The sequence below is a fragment of the Felis catus genome, chromosome D4 (assembly GCF_018350175.1).
Source record: "Felis catus isolate Fca126 chromosome D4, F.catus_Fca126_mat1.0, whole genome shotgun sequence".
NCBI lineage: Eukaryota > Metazoa > Chordata > Mammalia > Carnivora > Felidae > Felis > Felis catus.
In genome coordinates, this window is record NC_058380.1 from 75,130,468 (window position 1) to 75,148,116 (window position 17,649).

Sequence of the window (17,649 nt, forward strand, 5' to 3'; positions counted from 1 at the left end):
CCAACCCTAGATGTGTCTGTCTTCAAATTCCAGTCCCAATCCTCCCTGCTTTCCCCTCTTTTCCACCTCTATCCTCTTCATCCTCCAGTCTTTAAGCTAGCTAACTCCACAGATACCCTCTTTGATCCATTACTTCCTAATACATTTTTTTCAGGAGTAAAAGGATTCAAAATAATGATATAAGTTTGTGAGCACCTACTTTTACAAGGCACCGTTGCATAAAAACTCACAGTTTACAAAAGAATGGAGGAAATGAGCATGTATTTATTAAGTGCCTGTGATGAATCAGGCACTATATATTTTATTATATTCCTCTTAATTTTCTCAACCACAGTATGCATCTCACTCCCATTTTACAAGTAAAGGGACTAAGTTTAAGGATGAAGCTTATCTAGAATCACACATCCAGTGGAAACTCTGACTTGGATATATATTCACCAACCCAGGCCAGGTAGCTGGACCAAGCTATATGCAACCTGAACCTCAAGACATTGGGGCTTGAAGAGCCTCTGTGCTCAGACACATGCCCAGCCTGAAATGGAACATTTTCCAGACATTCTTGTATTGCACGTGAAAAGTATAAATTCTGGAGGGCACTTTGATGATAGTTTTCATACACATGAAGGAGCGTAGATGTTGAACAAAACATATTATATTTTTACAAAGAATAGGACAGATACTAAAAATGCACATCTCTAGTGATCCTTGTGAGATAGAAGCCTACCGACCCAATCAAAGGAGGGACAAGGAGACTCCAAGCACAGTGAAGTGAGGCTTTAATCAAAGTTCTTGCAAGAGCAGGTGTCTGAGGGACAGGCATACTCGGGGCAGTTACAGCAATTCATCTCCTTGCATGGAAGTCCCTGCCCTGGTTCCCCAGGGGCTGACTACTACAGAGGTTACTGCCTTACCCAGATATTGCCTATGCCCCTGTAAGGCAAAAAGTAGTCTGACTGGAACAAATGTGCATTCCCTGAGGCAACACAGAGACTTTCAGTCCCTCCTCCCTTTGTTCTTTGGCACATGCTCACTGCAGAGCCCACGAAAATGAGCTCATGAAATGACAGGGGTAAGAAGAAGCAGGAAGTGAAGTGTCTAAGGGTTTGGGACTCCATTATGGAGGGGGGAAGGTTCATAAATATTTCCAATAGGTTGTAAACCTGTTAACTAGACAGCACAGCTTTTATTTGGTGTTCCTGAAAATGAATCATCTCCCTTACTTCTCACAATCCTCATCATAAGTGCTTACAAGAATAATAGTAAAATATAATAGCATACAGTAAAAATGTAAGGGCACCTGGGTGGCTCAGTCGGTTATGCCTCCATCTCTTGGTTTCGCTTCAGGTCATGATCTTGTGGTTCTTGAGTTCGAGCCCCTCATCGGGCCTTGTGTTGACAATGGAAACCTGTCTGCGATTCTCTCTCTCTCCCTGTCTCTGCCCCTCCCCTGCATGCGTGCTCACGCTCTCTCTCTCTCTCAAAATAAATAAACTTAAAAAAATAAAGTAAAAATATAAATATCATAAGTAATATCATTAGTAAAACATTGTTGCCATGCCATAGAATAAAATTCAGCCACAAAAATGATGAATTACATTTACATTTGTAGACATAAAAAGATGTATAATATGCAGTCCAGTAAAAAAGTATTTTAAAAACTATATATTAGATGCTAAATAAATCCCTATCTCGTCCAGTAAAAAAGTATTTTAAAAACTATATATTAGATGCTAAATAAATCCCTATCTCTGAAATGGAACTCCCCTTCCCAAAATACATATAGACCTGGAAAAAAAGGACTTATGACCTTAATTCTAGTTTGCATTAGATAGTAGAATAAAGGATAATCTTTATTTCCTTCTTCAAATTTTCTTGAATTTTCTGAATTCCATTCTGCAATAGTAACAACTCACATTGATTCAGTGCAATTTTACATTCTTTTCCTAATCACAATGATGCTGTCACAATAATCCTACTTTATAGATGTGCAATTTGAAGCTCAGAGAGGCTCATTATTTGCATAAGGAGTCATGGAGCTGAGATTTAAGTAGTTTTCTGCCTCTACAAACATATTCTCGTAGCTTCACCATCCTATACTATAATAAATATGTATCAATTTTGTTATTAAAATACAATGTAACTATAATAATAATTTAGAATTTTTTTTTTCTACAAAATGCACCATTATCTGTGCACTTTGCACAACCTATCAAACTGTTTCAATTCAACCATTCTTTATTTTCAGGTGCTTCCTTTTCCTTTATTTCTTATAACACACCTTCCACTAGCTGGTTAAAAAAAAATACAGTCCAGGGATGCCTGGGTGGCTCAGTCGGTTAAGTGTCCAACTTCAGCTCAGATTGTGATCCCACAGTTCATGGGTTCAAGCCCTGCATTGGGCTCTCTGCTGTCAGCACAGAGCCTGCTTCCGATACTCTGTCTTCCTCTCTCTCTGCCCCTCTCTCTCTCTCGTGCTTTCTTTCTCTCTCCCTCAAAAATAAATAAACATTAACAAAAAGTAAATACTGTATAATGTTTCCTCAATCCCTGAGAAAGACTGTTTCACAGGAATTAAAAGTATCCAAGTATTCCAGAGGTAGAGTATACAGGACCGGGGTCAGTCACACCCAAACCTCATAGAATAGGGATAAGGAAGGGAGGAACAAGGATGCAAAAACACAGGTCCACCACTCTACTCTACCTTTAGTTCTTAGATTGTACTCACAAACATGTCACTGTTCCTGGCCGTCAGGCCCCATATTTTTATATCCAGTAACCATGCAGGATTCTATGGCTCAAACATCATAATAACCTGCAAACTCCCCAAAGGCAGTAACCTTGGGCTTGAGGGAAACTTGCCAAACATAGTTCCCCAGCCCTTCCTAGCGCTCCCCACCCCTGCCCATGCACACCTCTTCCTGCCCCCTAGTCTCCTTCCATGGTTACCCATCAAAACCACATTGAGCTGAGAAACAAAACGTGCTCTTCAGTTCCACCCAGACTTTTAACAATTGAAGAGGGACTACTGTAGTCAACTACAGGATAAATAAAGGGATTGCTAAAGCCATAAGCTCAGCAAGACAAATTAGCAAGCACATGGCCCTAGGATAACAGAGAGCTTCCCACCCAGGCTGAATCACCAGCTCACTGTTGGCAACGATTTATTTGATGCAAATGAAAAACCAAACATTTATAAATCAGCTAAACAAGAAGCTTAGGGAGAGGGCTTCTGGGACTCCGAGGGGGAAAAAAAGAAAGATTTTATTCTCCATGGAAATTAGAGGATTGGAAATCTGTCAGGACTTGGGACATGCACACATCTGGTGTGTATTGTTGGGACAGTGACTAACTGTAAAGCCTTGACCGGTGTGAGGCTTTTGTTTCTAGGCCTTGCTCCCCGCTACCCTCCCAACACCTTTCCCCTAATGCGAGAAGGACACACTGGAACTTTTAATTCTACCTCTCAATGCCCTCTCCAAAGTCCATTCCATTGCTCAGACAAGGGTGTGCAGTTATCAGTTAATGAGTTTTCTTGCTTCTTTTAAAAAATAAACACTTTTTTTTGGAATAGTGTTACATTTACAGAACTGTTGCAAGATTAAGAGAGTTCCTGTAGATTCTTTACTTAGTGTCCCCTAATGGCACCATTTGTCAAAACTAAGAAACTAACATTGGTGCACCTACTGGTATCTAAACTGCAGACTTTGTTCAGATTTGAATGATTTTTACACTAACGTCTTTCCTTCTGTTCCAGAATCCAATCCAGGATACCACATTGCGTTATTATGTCTCCTTAGTCTTCTCTGCGGACAAAGTGTCTTAAGTCTTTCCTTACTTTTCATGTCTTGACCGTTCTGAGGGGTACCTGAGGTCAGGTATTTTGTAGAACGTCCCTCAATTTGAGTTTCTTTGATGTATAGCTTCATGATTCAACTAAGGTTATGAATTTAGTGTGAAAATTCCACAGAAGTGAAGTTCCCCGTTTATCACACACACATATCAAGAGGTACTTATCGCATGGCCTATCGCTGCTTAGTCTGTTTGGGCTTCCATAACAGAATACCAGAAATTAAATGGCTGATAAACAACAGAAATTTACTTCTCACAGTTATAAAGACTGAAAGCCCAAGATCAAGGTGCTGGTAAATAAATTCAATATATGATTAGGCCCCACGTTCTGGTTCATAGACAGCTGCCTCCTCCCATGGGAAGGGAGCTCTCTGGGGTCTCTTTTATAAAGTCATGAATTCTACCCATGTGGGCTCCACCTTTACAACCTAATTGCCTCTCAAAGACCCTCCCTCCAAATACCACCACATTGAGGACATATGAATTTCAGGACAATACAAACATTTAATCTAGAGCAGCTGGTAACATTAACCTGTATAGTTTGGTTAAGGAAATGGTTTCCTAGGTTTCTTCCTGGTAAAGTTACTATTTTTCCCTTTTCTATACTCTTTGTAGGTGATTGAATCACTAAGAACAGACCACACTCAGGTGGTGGTGGTGTGAACTGGGGGTGGGAACTGACTACTTCCATTGGGCCCAATGAAAATCCATTTATATACACCAAGTGAATTGAGGGGAAAAAAAATGAGGGGCACCTGGGTGGCTCAGTCAGTTAAGCTTCTGACTTCAGCTCAGGTCATGATCTCACAATTTCTGAGTTCAAGCCCTGTGTAGGGGCTCTATGCTGACAGCACGGAGCCTGCTTCGGATTTTGTCTCCTTCTCTCTGCCCTTCCCCTGCTTCATCACTTTCTCTGTCTCTCTCTCTCAAAAATAAATAAGTTGGGGCGCCTGGGTGGCTTGGTTGGTTAAGCGTCCGACTTCGGCTCAGGTCATGATCTCGTGGTCTGTGAGTTCGAGCCCCGCGTCGGGCTCTGGGCTGACAGCTCAGAGCCTGGAGCCTGTTTCCGATTCTGTGTCTCCCTCTCTCTCTGCCCCTCCCCTGTTCATGCTCTGTCTCTCTCTGTCTCAAAAATAAATAAACGTTAAAAAAAATTAAAAAGTATATATAAATGAGAATTTTCAAAAAATAAAATAGATTTTAAAAAATGAGATCAGGGGCGCCTGGGTGGCACAGTCGGTTAAGCGTCCGACTTCAGCCAGGTCACGATCTCGCGGTCCGGGAGTTTGAGCCCCGCGTCAGGCTCTGGGCTGATGACTCGCAGCCTGGAGCCTGTTTCCGATTCTGTGTCTCCCTCTCTCTCTGCCCCTCCCCCGTTCATGCTCTGTCTCTCTCTGTCCCAAAAATAAATAAACGTTGAAAAAAAATTAAAAAAAAATAAAATAAAAAATGAGATCAGGCAACAATCTTATCTGACACCTTTCAATGCCTTCCTACTGTCCTCAGAAGAAATATCATATTCATTCTGCATCATCTACCCGGGGCTGCCATAGAATTGACTGATACTGAAGTGAGTTCCCCCTATTAACACTTTTATAGATGTAGTTTTTCTTCATAGAGATAATTACAACTTACCATAATTTGTTAATTGTGTATTTATTTAATGTCTGCCTCCTCCCCAAATTTATAAGTTTCATGTAGTCAAGGCCTGTGTTATGCTCATTAGTTGTAGAGCAATTAGTATAAACAGGAGTCTTATGGAAGCAACAGAAACCAAGTCTGGAGATTAAGCAGGAACAGGAATCGTGCTAGAAAATCATGCTCAGGCCTGAAGTTCCAGAAAAAAACGCTCCAAACCATGGCACAGAACTGGGATGACAAGCATACCTCTGTTCCTACTGCTGTCCTCTTTTCCATAAAGAAAACCACCAGACTTGATCTTGAAAATAATCCCACTACCAAAAACTGGGTGCCTCTGAGATCACACAGTAGACAAAAAGGATTTTGAGTGGTACTTCCTTCCATAGTTGCTGACTTGCCCATCAAAGTTCAGTAAATGTGAATCTCATTGGTAGAACCAGATGACCCGGGGGATTGAATTCATTCCATTCTACCTTTATGAGACAGGATTCAGAAAGCCAGAAATTTCCAAAAATGTAAAAGGTACTGGTAGCTAGAAAGTATAAAAAATGTCCCATTCACTAATACATCATTGATTCTGAATATCTGTCAAGGGAAGGAAGGATTATAGGATTACAAGATTTAGCAAATAAAAATATAGAATGCCCAGTTTGATTTGAATCTCAGATTGAACGATGAATACTTTTTTTCATATAAGTATATCTCATGCAGTATTTGGTACATACTTATATTCAAATTTCATTTGTTGTTTACCTGAAATTCAGATTTAATTAGGTACTCCGTATTTTATCTTGCAACCACAGGATAAAGGAAGGAAAGAAGGAAGGAAGGAAGGAAGGAAGGAAGGAAGGAAGGAAGGAAGGAAGGAAGGAAGGACAGGGAGAAGGGAAGTGAAGGGACGAGAAGGGAAGGGAAGGGAAGAAGGTGCAGGGGGCAAGGGAGAATGGAAGAAGATATGAATCAGGCTACCTTAACTTTGCACCACTTGACTTGATTCATCTGACTTCAGTTTTACCAAAAAAACATATGTCTACAATTTAACATTTCATAAGGAATTAGCCAGTAGGGAAGAATAAACTGGTCAGACTGCCTGGAATTTCTCACTGTTAACTGATAAATTGGCTTTTGACTAAGATGTGGTGTACCCTTTAGCTTGGTACTAGGAAGGAATGTACTGACTTCAGGGATGGTCATATTCCAGTCCATGTGACAGTCAGATTTCACAATATAAATTAATCAAACACAATTCCAACTTTTACCCTATTCCTGAGAATTCAATTACTGTGAGGCCAACCTTGAGATAAATTCAGTCTCCATGGGTATGCTCCAGGTGGGGAATGCAAGGCTCTGTAATTACGTCGGCCATGTCTTATTTCTCAGAGGGAATGATAGGTATACTGGTGTTATTTTATTCTTTACAACATTTTGTATATCAAAATATTGCATAAGGTATTTTCAAACAAAAAAAAAAGGATGGATTTGCTTTTAGAACATATTTGCTTGATCCCATATTACCCACTGTGCCATTTTCTTCTACTTTATCCTCCAACAATGTTGAGTTACACAGATGGTTTCCAGTTAACATCTCATATTATGCCACCTCCTTTACATTCCCATGCCTTATGCTTTGCCTTTTGTCTTGGAAAGCCTTCCTTTATCTTTCTTCCAACCACTTCTTACTTTCTTTTTAAAATGACCAGATCTAGGGGTGCCTGGGTGGCTCAGTTGGTTGAGTGTCTGACTTCAACTCAGGTCATGATCTCGCCCTTCATGAGTTCGAGCCCTGCCATCGGGCTCTGTGCTGACAGCTCGGAGCCTGGATCCTGCTTCAGATTCTGTGTCTCCCTCTCTCTCTGCCCCTCCTCTGCTCGCACTCTGTCTCTGTCTCTCAAAAGTGAATAAATGTTAAAAAAAATTAAAAATAAATAAATAAATAAATAAATAAATAACTAAATAAATAAAGTAAAATGACCAGATCCACAATCAAAGGAGACAATGCAAGGATTTTTTTTCTTTTTTCTTCCTACTGGCAAGCATTCTTTCAATCTTCCTTCCCACCACTTACTGGAAGAAGGTCTACTTCTGCCTCTGCCTTATTTCTGTCTCTCCCAGGCAGCTGTATGAGGTCCTTTGTTGCTCCCACCACATTGTGCTGAGATTATCTTTCAACAGGTCTGCTTTGCCACCAATTAGGAAGTCCTCAAGAGAAGGAAATTGAGCCTTATTCATTCCTCTATCTCCTGAATTTAGCAATACGTCTAAACGATGTTTACTCAACTGAACTGACCCTAGGAAATCCTGTCTCATAGCCTTGGTTTTTAAACTCCATTATAAAGTTGCTGTGCACACACACACACACACACACAAACACACACACACACACAAACACACACAGAGCAATCTAAAGTAAAAATTTCAGGGGCACCTGGGTGGCTCAGTTGGTACAGCATCTGACTTGAGTTTGGCTCAGGTCTTGATTTCATCATTCCTGAGTCTGAGCCCCACATGGGGCTCTGCACTGACAGCGCAGAACCTGCTTGGGATTCTGCCTCCCTTTTTCTCTGCCCCTCCCACTCTTGCTCTCTATCTCTCTCTCTCAAAATAAATAAAAAATAAACTTAAAAAAATAAATAAAGTAAACATTTCTGCCACATATTGGTTGCTTAAAGCAAAGCTTGTTTTTCTGTGTTTCCAAAGCGTTAGGGTTAAGCCAAGTTCCTACTTTTAACAGTGAGAAAACTAAGACCCAAAGAGGTAGAATAACCTGTACAAGATCACACAGGAGTCAGTGGTGGTGGGGAGCTGATTCAGAGCTCAAACTCAGTTCTTTCTCAGAGACACCTTTCGCTGGGTGATGACAAGCAGGTTGTCAAATTCCCTGACTTCTCGACTCGTCAGAGAAGTTAGATGGAAGTGGCTCTCCCTGGCACAGCCCCTTGGCTAAACCAGGTCAGACCGCCAAAAAGCAGCTTGTAGAAATGTCCATAGTCAGTGGCCATTAGCACAGCATTTTCGCACTTCCTACTGCCTGGCCCGCCTTAGCAGTCCTGCTTTGTTTTGGTCAAAAGTCTCACTGGCAGACACAGTAAGTAATATCTGTGGACTCTTTGAAGGCCTTTTCCCTAGAGCCTCGTTAGCCATGGCTATTGGAAGCCTTGGCCAAGGTCGTCCGTTCCATATTCTGCTGACCTGGGGTTATTGGGTGTGAATGGAAACAGAAGAACTGGCTCCCTAGAAATGCTTGCAAAAACAAGTTGCTTTCTTTTCAAGCTGTGGATTCCATCAACGAACTGGAAGGGCCTTCATGTATTTGGCATCAGATACAGGCTTGCCCTCCCCCTGCCCCTTCAGTTTTGGAGGTAAGAATGCTCTGCCCTCAGGGATTTCCAAGGCCAACGTGGAGGGAACATTCCAGTGTGGATTTCCCAGACTGGCTGTCCTCTCTTTTGGAACGTGTAATCCGATTTATCGGTTGTCCCCAGTGCTATGCTGGTAGATGCATCACCAGTTAATTTCTTTCTCATTCCTTCTCTCCAAGTTCTAGAGGGGAACTCCGGCATAGCTCCTTCTGTTCCAGGTGGACCCAGAATAATCATTCCCAGAGCTATAAAGGCCTTTTGACTTCACCTGGGGGAATCAGTAATCTTTACAAATGGAGAAACAAACTGAATAGGGATGAACTTTGACTAAGTAAGTACTCAGCATATTAGAACTGGGGCTAAATTCTGGTTTTCTGGCTTCTTTCTATCCTTTCAAGTCTCAAAACTTCAAGAAATTTTCAGACAACAAACAAACAAAAATAAAGCCTCAAGCATTGATACTATTTATCAAAAACATCCCCCCAGTGTGTTCCTTCAGATTCCCGCTCTCATTCTCTCTCTTTCTCCCTTTGTTTATCCGTCTGTTTATTCCTAATCCTTCATCTTTGTTTCCTTTGTCTGAAATCTTTTCTTTACCCCCTTTTAGCTTGTCCTTCCAAACCTAGCTCTGTAAAGTTGTGTGAAGTAAATGGAAGGGAGAGAGTTTGGCCGGTTGGATTATCGGTCTCAATTCTTCATTCTCCTGGATCAGTATTAACCTCCCACAACCCTGCTATGGCTTCACAGCTTCTGAAGCATATGCTCCCCTCCACGACTTCTGGCTGTTGGCTTGTCATCAACATGCCAGGGCATGCCACCTTCTGCTTCTGTCATCACTATGAACACATGGCCTGGGTGTCCACTGCCCCATTAGCCTGGGCTCAGAATGAGACAGGGAGAGCAGACCTGACCCAGACCTACAGCTAGAAGCTAAATCCAGCAGAACCAAACAGAGCCCAGCTAATGTCACAAAGTGTGCCTGGAAATGTCTGGGAAAAGCCTCTGTCTCAGAAGGGAGAAGTATCCAACTACACTAAAAGGTTGATAAAATAGGTTTCAATATTTATTCATTCCACCACTCATTAAGTCACTTGACATATAACCACAGAGTTCTAACTATGATACAGTTTAGATCTTAGATTCTTAACTTTATGAAACTATATGTCAAGATTTATCCATGAATGCATTTTTCTGAGGAAAGTGTTTATGACTTTCCTCAGCTACTCAAGTAGGTCCTTAACCCCAACCACATGAGTAAAGTACCTTGATATAAGGGTTCGCTTGGGGTTTGATTTATTTTCCACAAAAGGTCAATACTGAATAGTAGCATTATATGATTGTTCACCTATGAGTGCAGACTGAATGAAAAGTTCTGCTCAAGTCATTTGAATATTACTGAAAGGGCTCACCAGAGTGTTGAATTGTAATTTGCTAATTACTCAATTAGTGCATTAATCTTTTGCAATGATCATCCATACCATTTGTAATTGAGACTCTAACCATATAACATGTATCCTAAAATTAAAACAAAAATACTAAATGTTTATAGATACCATCTTAAATTTAACCATCACATTAGTAATTTTGCAATCAGGGTTCTAGTGTCTTTCTTTTGGCACCGTAGCAACGTGTGCTTTTGTAAATGTTTTCTATTACACTAGTACGGGCCCCCCAGAAGTTCCTTTACAACTCCTTTCTCTCTTTCTTTTCCTTCCTTCCTTCCTTCCTTCCTTCCTTCCTTCCTTCCTTTTTTTCCTATATAATGTGATTTTAAGATCCTTTGCTATTATGGTTTATCTGTTCTGCATTTCCTAGTTTGGCACTGATCCACTTAAATACATTAGCCAGAAGTGACCAGACTCCAAATGCAATCAAATGCTTACCTTCTGTTATGGACTGATTTATCCTCTTTCAAATTCATATGTTGAAGCCCTAACCCTCAATGTGGTGCTATCTGGAGATGGGACCTTTGGGAGGTAATTAAGTTTAGATGAGGTCAAGAGGGCAGGGCCCTGATGATTGGATTTGTGCTCCTATAAGAAGATACACCAGAGAGCTTGCCACACTGTCTCTTGCTGCCATGCGTTAAGGCAGCGTGAAGGCAGCCATCTGCAAGTTAGGAAGAGATCTCTCAGCAGAAAGAGACCATTCTGGCACCTTAATCTCAGGCTTCCAGCCTCCATAAATTTCTGTTGCTTAAGACACCCAGTGTTCTGTCATGGCAGCCTGAGCAGACTAAGACACCTCCCTTCCTGTTCCCCACAGTGTCTAACATGCCGCTTGGCTTCCACGGCGTGGCTGACAGACTGGCCCCTAGGATGCCAGCCTTAGGAGACCATTCTTGGTTTGCCCAGAATTGACACACTGATGAGCCCAGCAGGTCTCCAAACTCATGCCAGACTTTTCCACTGTTGGTCTGGATTTTTGGGCTTCCAACACTTCCTTATCCATGCCAGCCACTGGGGAGCCAACGACTTCTTGGGTATGATACCACATGCATGAATAATATGACAACCGTCTGAGCTGGCAGCAAGGGGTGGCAGAACTTTCCTAGAGATGAGGCCAAGGCTGGCAGATTTCCTGCCTCCATTCAGTTCTTGGAGGCCCAGCAGATTCACGTGGCCATGTCTAGTGCTCTAGGACTCACTGGTGGGAAGATGTAGGCACAGCTGGGATAACATTCTCCTCCGCAGCCACTGAGCAACCTACACAGGTCAGTTGTCCTTAGGTCTCCCTCAGGAAGGACTGTTTCACCCACACTTGCCATTTAGCTGCCTCGTTCCACCCACAAGAATAGGTGAGGAGTATAACTGAATTTCTTTGATTCCCTCACCTTCCACACTTGCCATTTAGCTGCCTCGTTCCACCCACAAGAATAGGTGAGGAGTATAACTGAATTTCTTTGATTCCCTCACCTTCCAAATGGGGATCACAGCAATAACAAATAACACTCAGGATTGTTGTGAGAATCATGTGAGGTGGAGTGTTCACACACAGAGGCCGAAAAGTTAGAACTGCTGTCACTGGGCTCTGTTCTCAGAACCGTCATATACTGTTTCCTATAAAGCCAACAACACTCTGAGATAGGTTGTGTTATGCACATTTTACAGATGAGTAAATTGAGGCATAGGGAATTTATTGACTTGCATGAGCTCACAAAGCTAGTGAGTGTGAAACTTGTTTCCCAGTGCTTGGCACATAGGGAGCACTTAATGGGTATCTATTGAATCAACAGAAGTACCAGCTTTTGTTATTTAATTCAGAGTGACTCCATAGTCCATGTCACCAACATTCTTCTGTATTGCTTATCTCTAAACTGTAGAGTGTTGTCTGCCTATGAGAAACTGTTCCCATCTGGTCATCGGTTCTGATCCCCAAACTGCCCTGTGAGTCGGATCCCAGGATCTTACATCCTGTCCATTCACATTTTTTGTGTGTTACAGATCTGGTATAGGTTTCTATGGGAGCCAAAAATAAAGGACACATTAGTATTGACACTGTGCTTGAGGACATTACACGGCAAGGGAGGGAGGGAAATAGGAAAATGACATTCAGGCCATACATCGTAGTAGCTACTCCCTTATTGAATGTTTATCTATAGGAGGCACTTTGCTACACATTTTATATATGGTATCCTCACACAGTTTTTATTTTATCCTCACACAGTTTCATGAAGTAGGGATGCTTACTGTCTTTTTCAGATGAGGAATTTGAGAGTATCAATATAACAACTGTTCCATGCAGGTTTCTGGTCCCTTGGAGAAAACAAACATGGTCAAGCCATGTTCTCGGACTCGACAGTCAGAATTTAGCAAAGTCACTGGCATAATATAGAGGCTGTGTAAGGGCTCTGGTCCCTGGGAGTCCTGAGTTCAGAACCTTGTTTGATGGGGAGTCCTGATAAACCAAACAAAGGGGCTGCCTTCTCTGAGTGTTCTCACGTGCAAAAATGATGATAGTTATACAATAAGATGTGAGATAGCTGTAAAAATTACATTGGATAGTGTACATAAAGTACAATCTGCCTGGCACAAATTAGACACTTAATAAATGTTCACTGTTAACATTATTATGCATATGTCATAGAAAAAAACCTCAAAACACAGTAAGCCAGGGGATTCAAAGTGCAGATGAGGATTTCAGACAGTGAATATTTTCAGAGCATTAGAAGCCACTTCCTTACAGCTTGGGGTGGGAACAGGTAGGGCTATGATCACCACCAAAGACCAAGAAGGTCTCAAGGAATAACCATCAAAGAGTTGCTCTTCTGTTTAAGGCCCTGAGGTCAAGGAGAGGCAAAAGGAGGAACAATGGGACTGTATCTCCCTTCTTGTGCTCACAAACTTAGATGACAATATGTCTGAAGTTTTTATTGATTACTGGTTTGGAGGGTATAATAATACTGCCTTATATACATTCATCACTTTTACTGTTCCTAAGGTTCTCTCAGAGGCATGATGTCACTCATTGTGGGTCCCTCTCCAACCTTGTGGGAGCCCCATCCCCTCCTCATGAGATGCAGTAATTTAATGGTCACCCAATTCACTTGTGTGGTAAGTGGCCAAGTCAGGACTGAAACTCTGGTCTGCCCAACACCAGCTACAGTGCTCTGTCAGCTTCTACAATGTGACAGTGAAGCTGTCTGAGTGGAGATAGGAAGGTTATTCAAGGAGTGATCCTCAGAAGAGGGGACACTGAGCCACAGTGACCCCACCTGCCACAGATGTATCCTATGTGGTGACATTGGCTGAGCAGTCCCTCACTTCAGGGCACAGTGAACAGGGGCAGCCTTGAGAGAGGATCTCTTTTACTCCATGCTTTTGTTCCAAAAGCAAGTGTTCCCAAATGCACCATTTTTATTTTCTTGATTCTGTAAGTACTGGATTTCACCTGTAGTGAAAACTGAGAAGCATATTCATGGAGTGAAAAGAATGCAGGCTTTGGAATTAGAGAGATGTGACTTCTAACATGAGCTCTGACACTTAACAGCTCCTTGACTTTGGACAAGCCATTAAGCCACTGGAAGCCTCTGTCTCTTCATCTTTGAAATGGAGGAAATAAGACCTACTTGCATGATTGTTGAGAGGATTAACTTATGTAATACATTCAAGGTGCTGAAATCACATTGGACTCTTTAAAAATTCTTGATTTTTTATCATCATTTTTATATTAGTTAATTAATAAGTTGCAGTTACAAAAAAGACCTGCTTTGTAGATTCAGCGGCCTTCACACATACTGCCTAATGGTTACAGTATCACATTGCCAGGAAGTTAGCTTTATGCACAGCTTCAAAAGAAGGTAGGAGATAGAAAGAAAATCACTCCCCAGGCTGGGCAAATATGTGATCAGTCAACATGTGAGTAAGAGGAAAGCTAGAACAATGAAGAGAAATTTTTAGATCTCCTAAGAGTACTCCAGAGTGTAAGCCATTCCTTAGGCAACTGGGGATCATTTCCAAAGTAAGACATTTGTCACAGTTGTTTCATGCTTTATGTATCTAGTACATTGTTGGGACATTTGTTTTGCTTTTACTCTAAATTGGTGGTGTTGAAAAGGTCATGTCACCCACAATGACACTGAACAGAATGCATCCTTCATATTCTCAGATCTCTGCTTAGGACAGTAGACTTCAGACTTGGTCAGACTGCTGGGTAGAGCTCTGAAGCTCCACAGGACCCTTATACTATCTGAAATGATCCACCTGAAAAGCAGTCCCAGAGTTTGAAATTTAGTGGGAGATACACAAGGAAGAGGGCAATTACAACAGAGTCCTGACAGTGCTGTACCAGGGTTTGCAGGAGGTGCTGTTGGAGCTGACAGGAGGACTACGTAATTCAGTATTGATGACCAGGCATTACCCATTACAACTGTAACCAAGGGGTGCCTGGTTGGCTCAGTCAGTTAAGCGTCCAACTTCAACTCAGGTCATGATCTCATAGTCCATGTGTTGGAGCCCCGCATCAGGATCTGTGATGACAGCTCAGAGACTGGAGCCTGTTTTGGATTCTGTGTCTCCCTCTCTCTCTGCCCCTCCCCCACTTGCATTCTGTCTCTTTGTGTCTCTCAAAGATAAATGAATGTTTAAAAAAAGTTAAAAAAAACAGTAGCCAAGTGGAGGCAGTGGAAGGAGGGAGGTGGGGGTGGTGAAGACAACACCTTTGGATAAAGGAACAGCATGTGTAGACACAGAGATAAAATAAAGAGCATGACACATTTAAGGAACTGAACAAAGGTCATGCGGTAGTGGAATATACAGTGGTTGGTGGGAAATGGCAAGTGATGATGATAGAGAGGGAAAATGGTCTAATAAACTGTAAAGGTATAGGCGGTCTGGTAAATATTTTTATTTAAGTGTGTGTGTGTGTGTGTGTGTGTGTGTGTGTAGGCTCCATGCCCAACATATAAATGGTCTGATAAACTATAAGAGGTGTGTTACACCACACAAGAAGATTGGACTTCATCTCTGAGTGGATGAGAAGTGTCTGAAGTGTTTAGCGGGAGCATGCAGAGTCAAATCTTCAGGAAGTAACATAGAAAGTAGATTAGAAATGAGATAGCATAGTGATAAGGATGACAGCAAAGAAGGAGGAGAACCACCACCATCAACACCACCATCGCCAAAGTGGAATACGCAGCCAAGAGTTCAAGAGTCTCTCTTGTGGCCTCAGATGACTCTACTCCATGCAATCAGGTCAGCACATGAAAGGAACTTGATACGTGAACACCTAGTGGTACACTTGATTGCACGGCTCTCCTTGTGATGGCTACTACAGAACTCCCCAAATGTGGCACTAGAAGGGTGACTGACCTACAAGAGTTAAGCACTGGGGTGCCTTGGTGACTCAGTTGGTTGAGCGTCTGACTCTTGATTTCGACTCATGTCATGATCTCGTGGGTCTGTGGGATTGAGCCCCACATCAGGCTCTGCTTGGGATTTTCTCTCTCCCTCACTCTCTGTCCCTCCCCTGCTCTCTCTCTCTTTCTCAAAATAAACATTAAAAAAGAGTTAAGTATCAAGGAAATTAATGTATTATTCTTGAAAACCACAAAATAAGTTGTGGTTTTATGTTTTGCAAGAATATTTACAAATGAGAGAAGTGTCTGTTTAGCCAAAGCTGATATTCTCTCCCCCATCAAACAGACCTCAATGCAGGCATTGAAAGGCAGGGTAATAAGAGGGACTGTGGATTATTCTGTGCCATGTATTTATTGAAGAGATGGGGAAATCATTTCAGAGATGGGGAAGGGACCTGTTCATGGTCATAAAGCAAGTTAATGAAAAAATAGTAGTAAGGTTTTCTGAATTTCAGTGTTTAATCCTTTTGATTATATCTGTAACTTTACCATTTACAAAAGTGATGAATGGATAAATTATCATGATAATCGATTCCCTAAGGTAACATACCTCAGTGGTATAGTCACTAGTATGCAGCACTATCAAACAGTAGTAGGTGTGTGTGTGTGTGTGTGTGTGTGTGTGTGTGTGTGTGTGTGTTGGCAGTGGGGGGTGGGGGTAGGGGGAGTTCTAGTTTCTTCATATGTTTGGAAATAATGGTAAAAGCAAAGCTAGGTAGATTTCTCTATTATAGTATGTTTAAGAACTTCTAATAACCTAAGATAGATACCTTCAGAGATCCTAAAAGGAAGATTTCCATCATCCTAAGGTACTCAGTATAACTCACATTGACATGTTTTTCATAAATTACATTCATCATATTAGTTCTTTAGGGTCTTCAGGATTGACATTATAATTCTATATTATATGAAAGGCTCTTAGAGTTTTATCTGCATTTCCTATTATATACTTAATTTAAGTATGTATCTCTAGAAGTTAATCTGTTTCTCTTGAAATTCAGCTGGAAGCTTTTGACAGCTAACAGTTCAATGCCTATATAAATCACATCAACTCCTTCTAGCTTTCAACATTTTACGATCTACTTCAAGAGATTTGGCAGTGTCTACTACCTTAAATTGGATTAGTTTTCTTGTGACTGTCAATCTTCTGCTTTCATAAAAATGTTTCATTTCAATGCAACATTGAAGTGTAATCTCTTATAAGCAAAAATTGAGGACCAGAGTTAAATTTAGCCTCAGGAGGTACAGGAATGCAAATAACTTGACTGAAGTGGTTGTCAGACGAAAGGGCCTTCTCCATACACAACTTAGTTCGTGCAGGGAAGGCCTCGTGGCTAACAAACATCACCTGACATTGTGTGACAGGTAGCCTAGTTTCAGAGACCTTAAAATGCAGGATGAGTATGTGTGCACTGAATGAAGAATTAAGAAACAGAATATTATGCAGCTGTTTTATAGGCCACACTCCAGGAAATGCTGTTTTCCTCGGACAAGAAACAATGCCCTAGAATCTTGCCAAGCTCTCCTTGCTGGGTAACCAACCATTGCAACCTGATATGCATAGATGTTTTAGTCCATTCAGGCTGCATAACAAATTACCACAGATTGGGTGATTTACAAACAGCAGAAATTTATTTCTTCCATTTCTGGAGTCTGGGAAGTCCAAGATCAATGTGCTGGCGGATTCCATATAGTGAGGGCCCACTTCCTGATGGCCTCATCTTCCTGTCTGCACATGATGGAAAGGGGAAAGGATCTCTCTGGGCTTTCTTGTATAAGGGCACTAATCCCATTCAAGAAAGCTGCACCCTCATAACATAATCAGCTCCAGAAGGCCCTACCTCCTAACAGCATTACACTGGGAGCTGGGATTTAAAAATATGAATTAAGGGAAGACAAATCTTCAGTCTATGGCAAACATATTCAGTTAAATCTTCAGGTCAT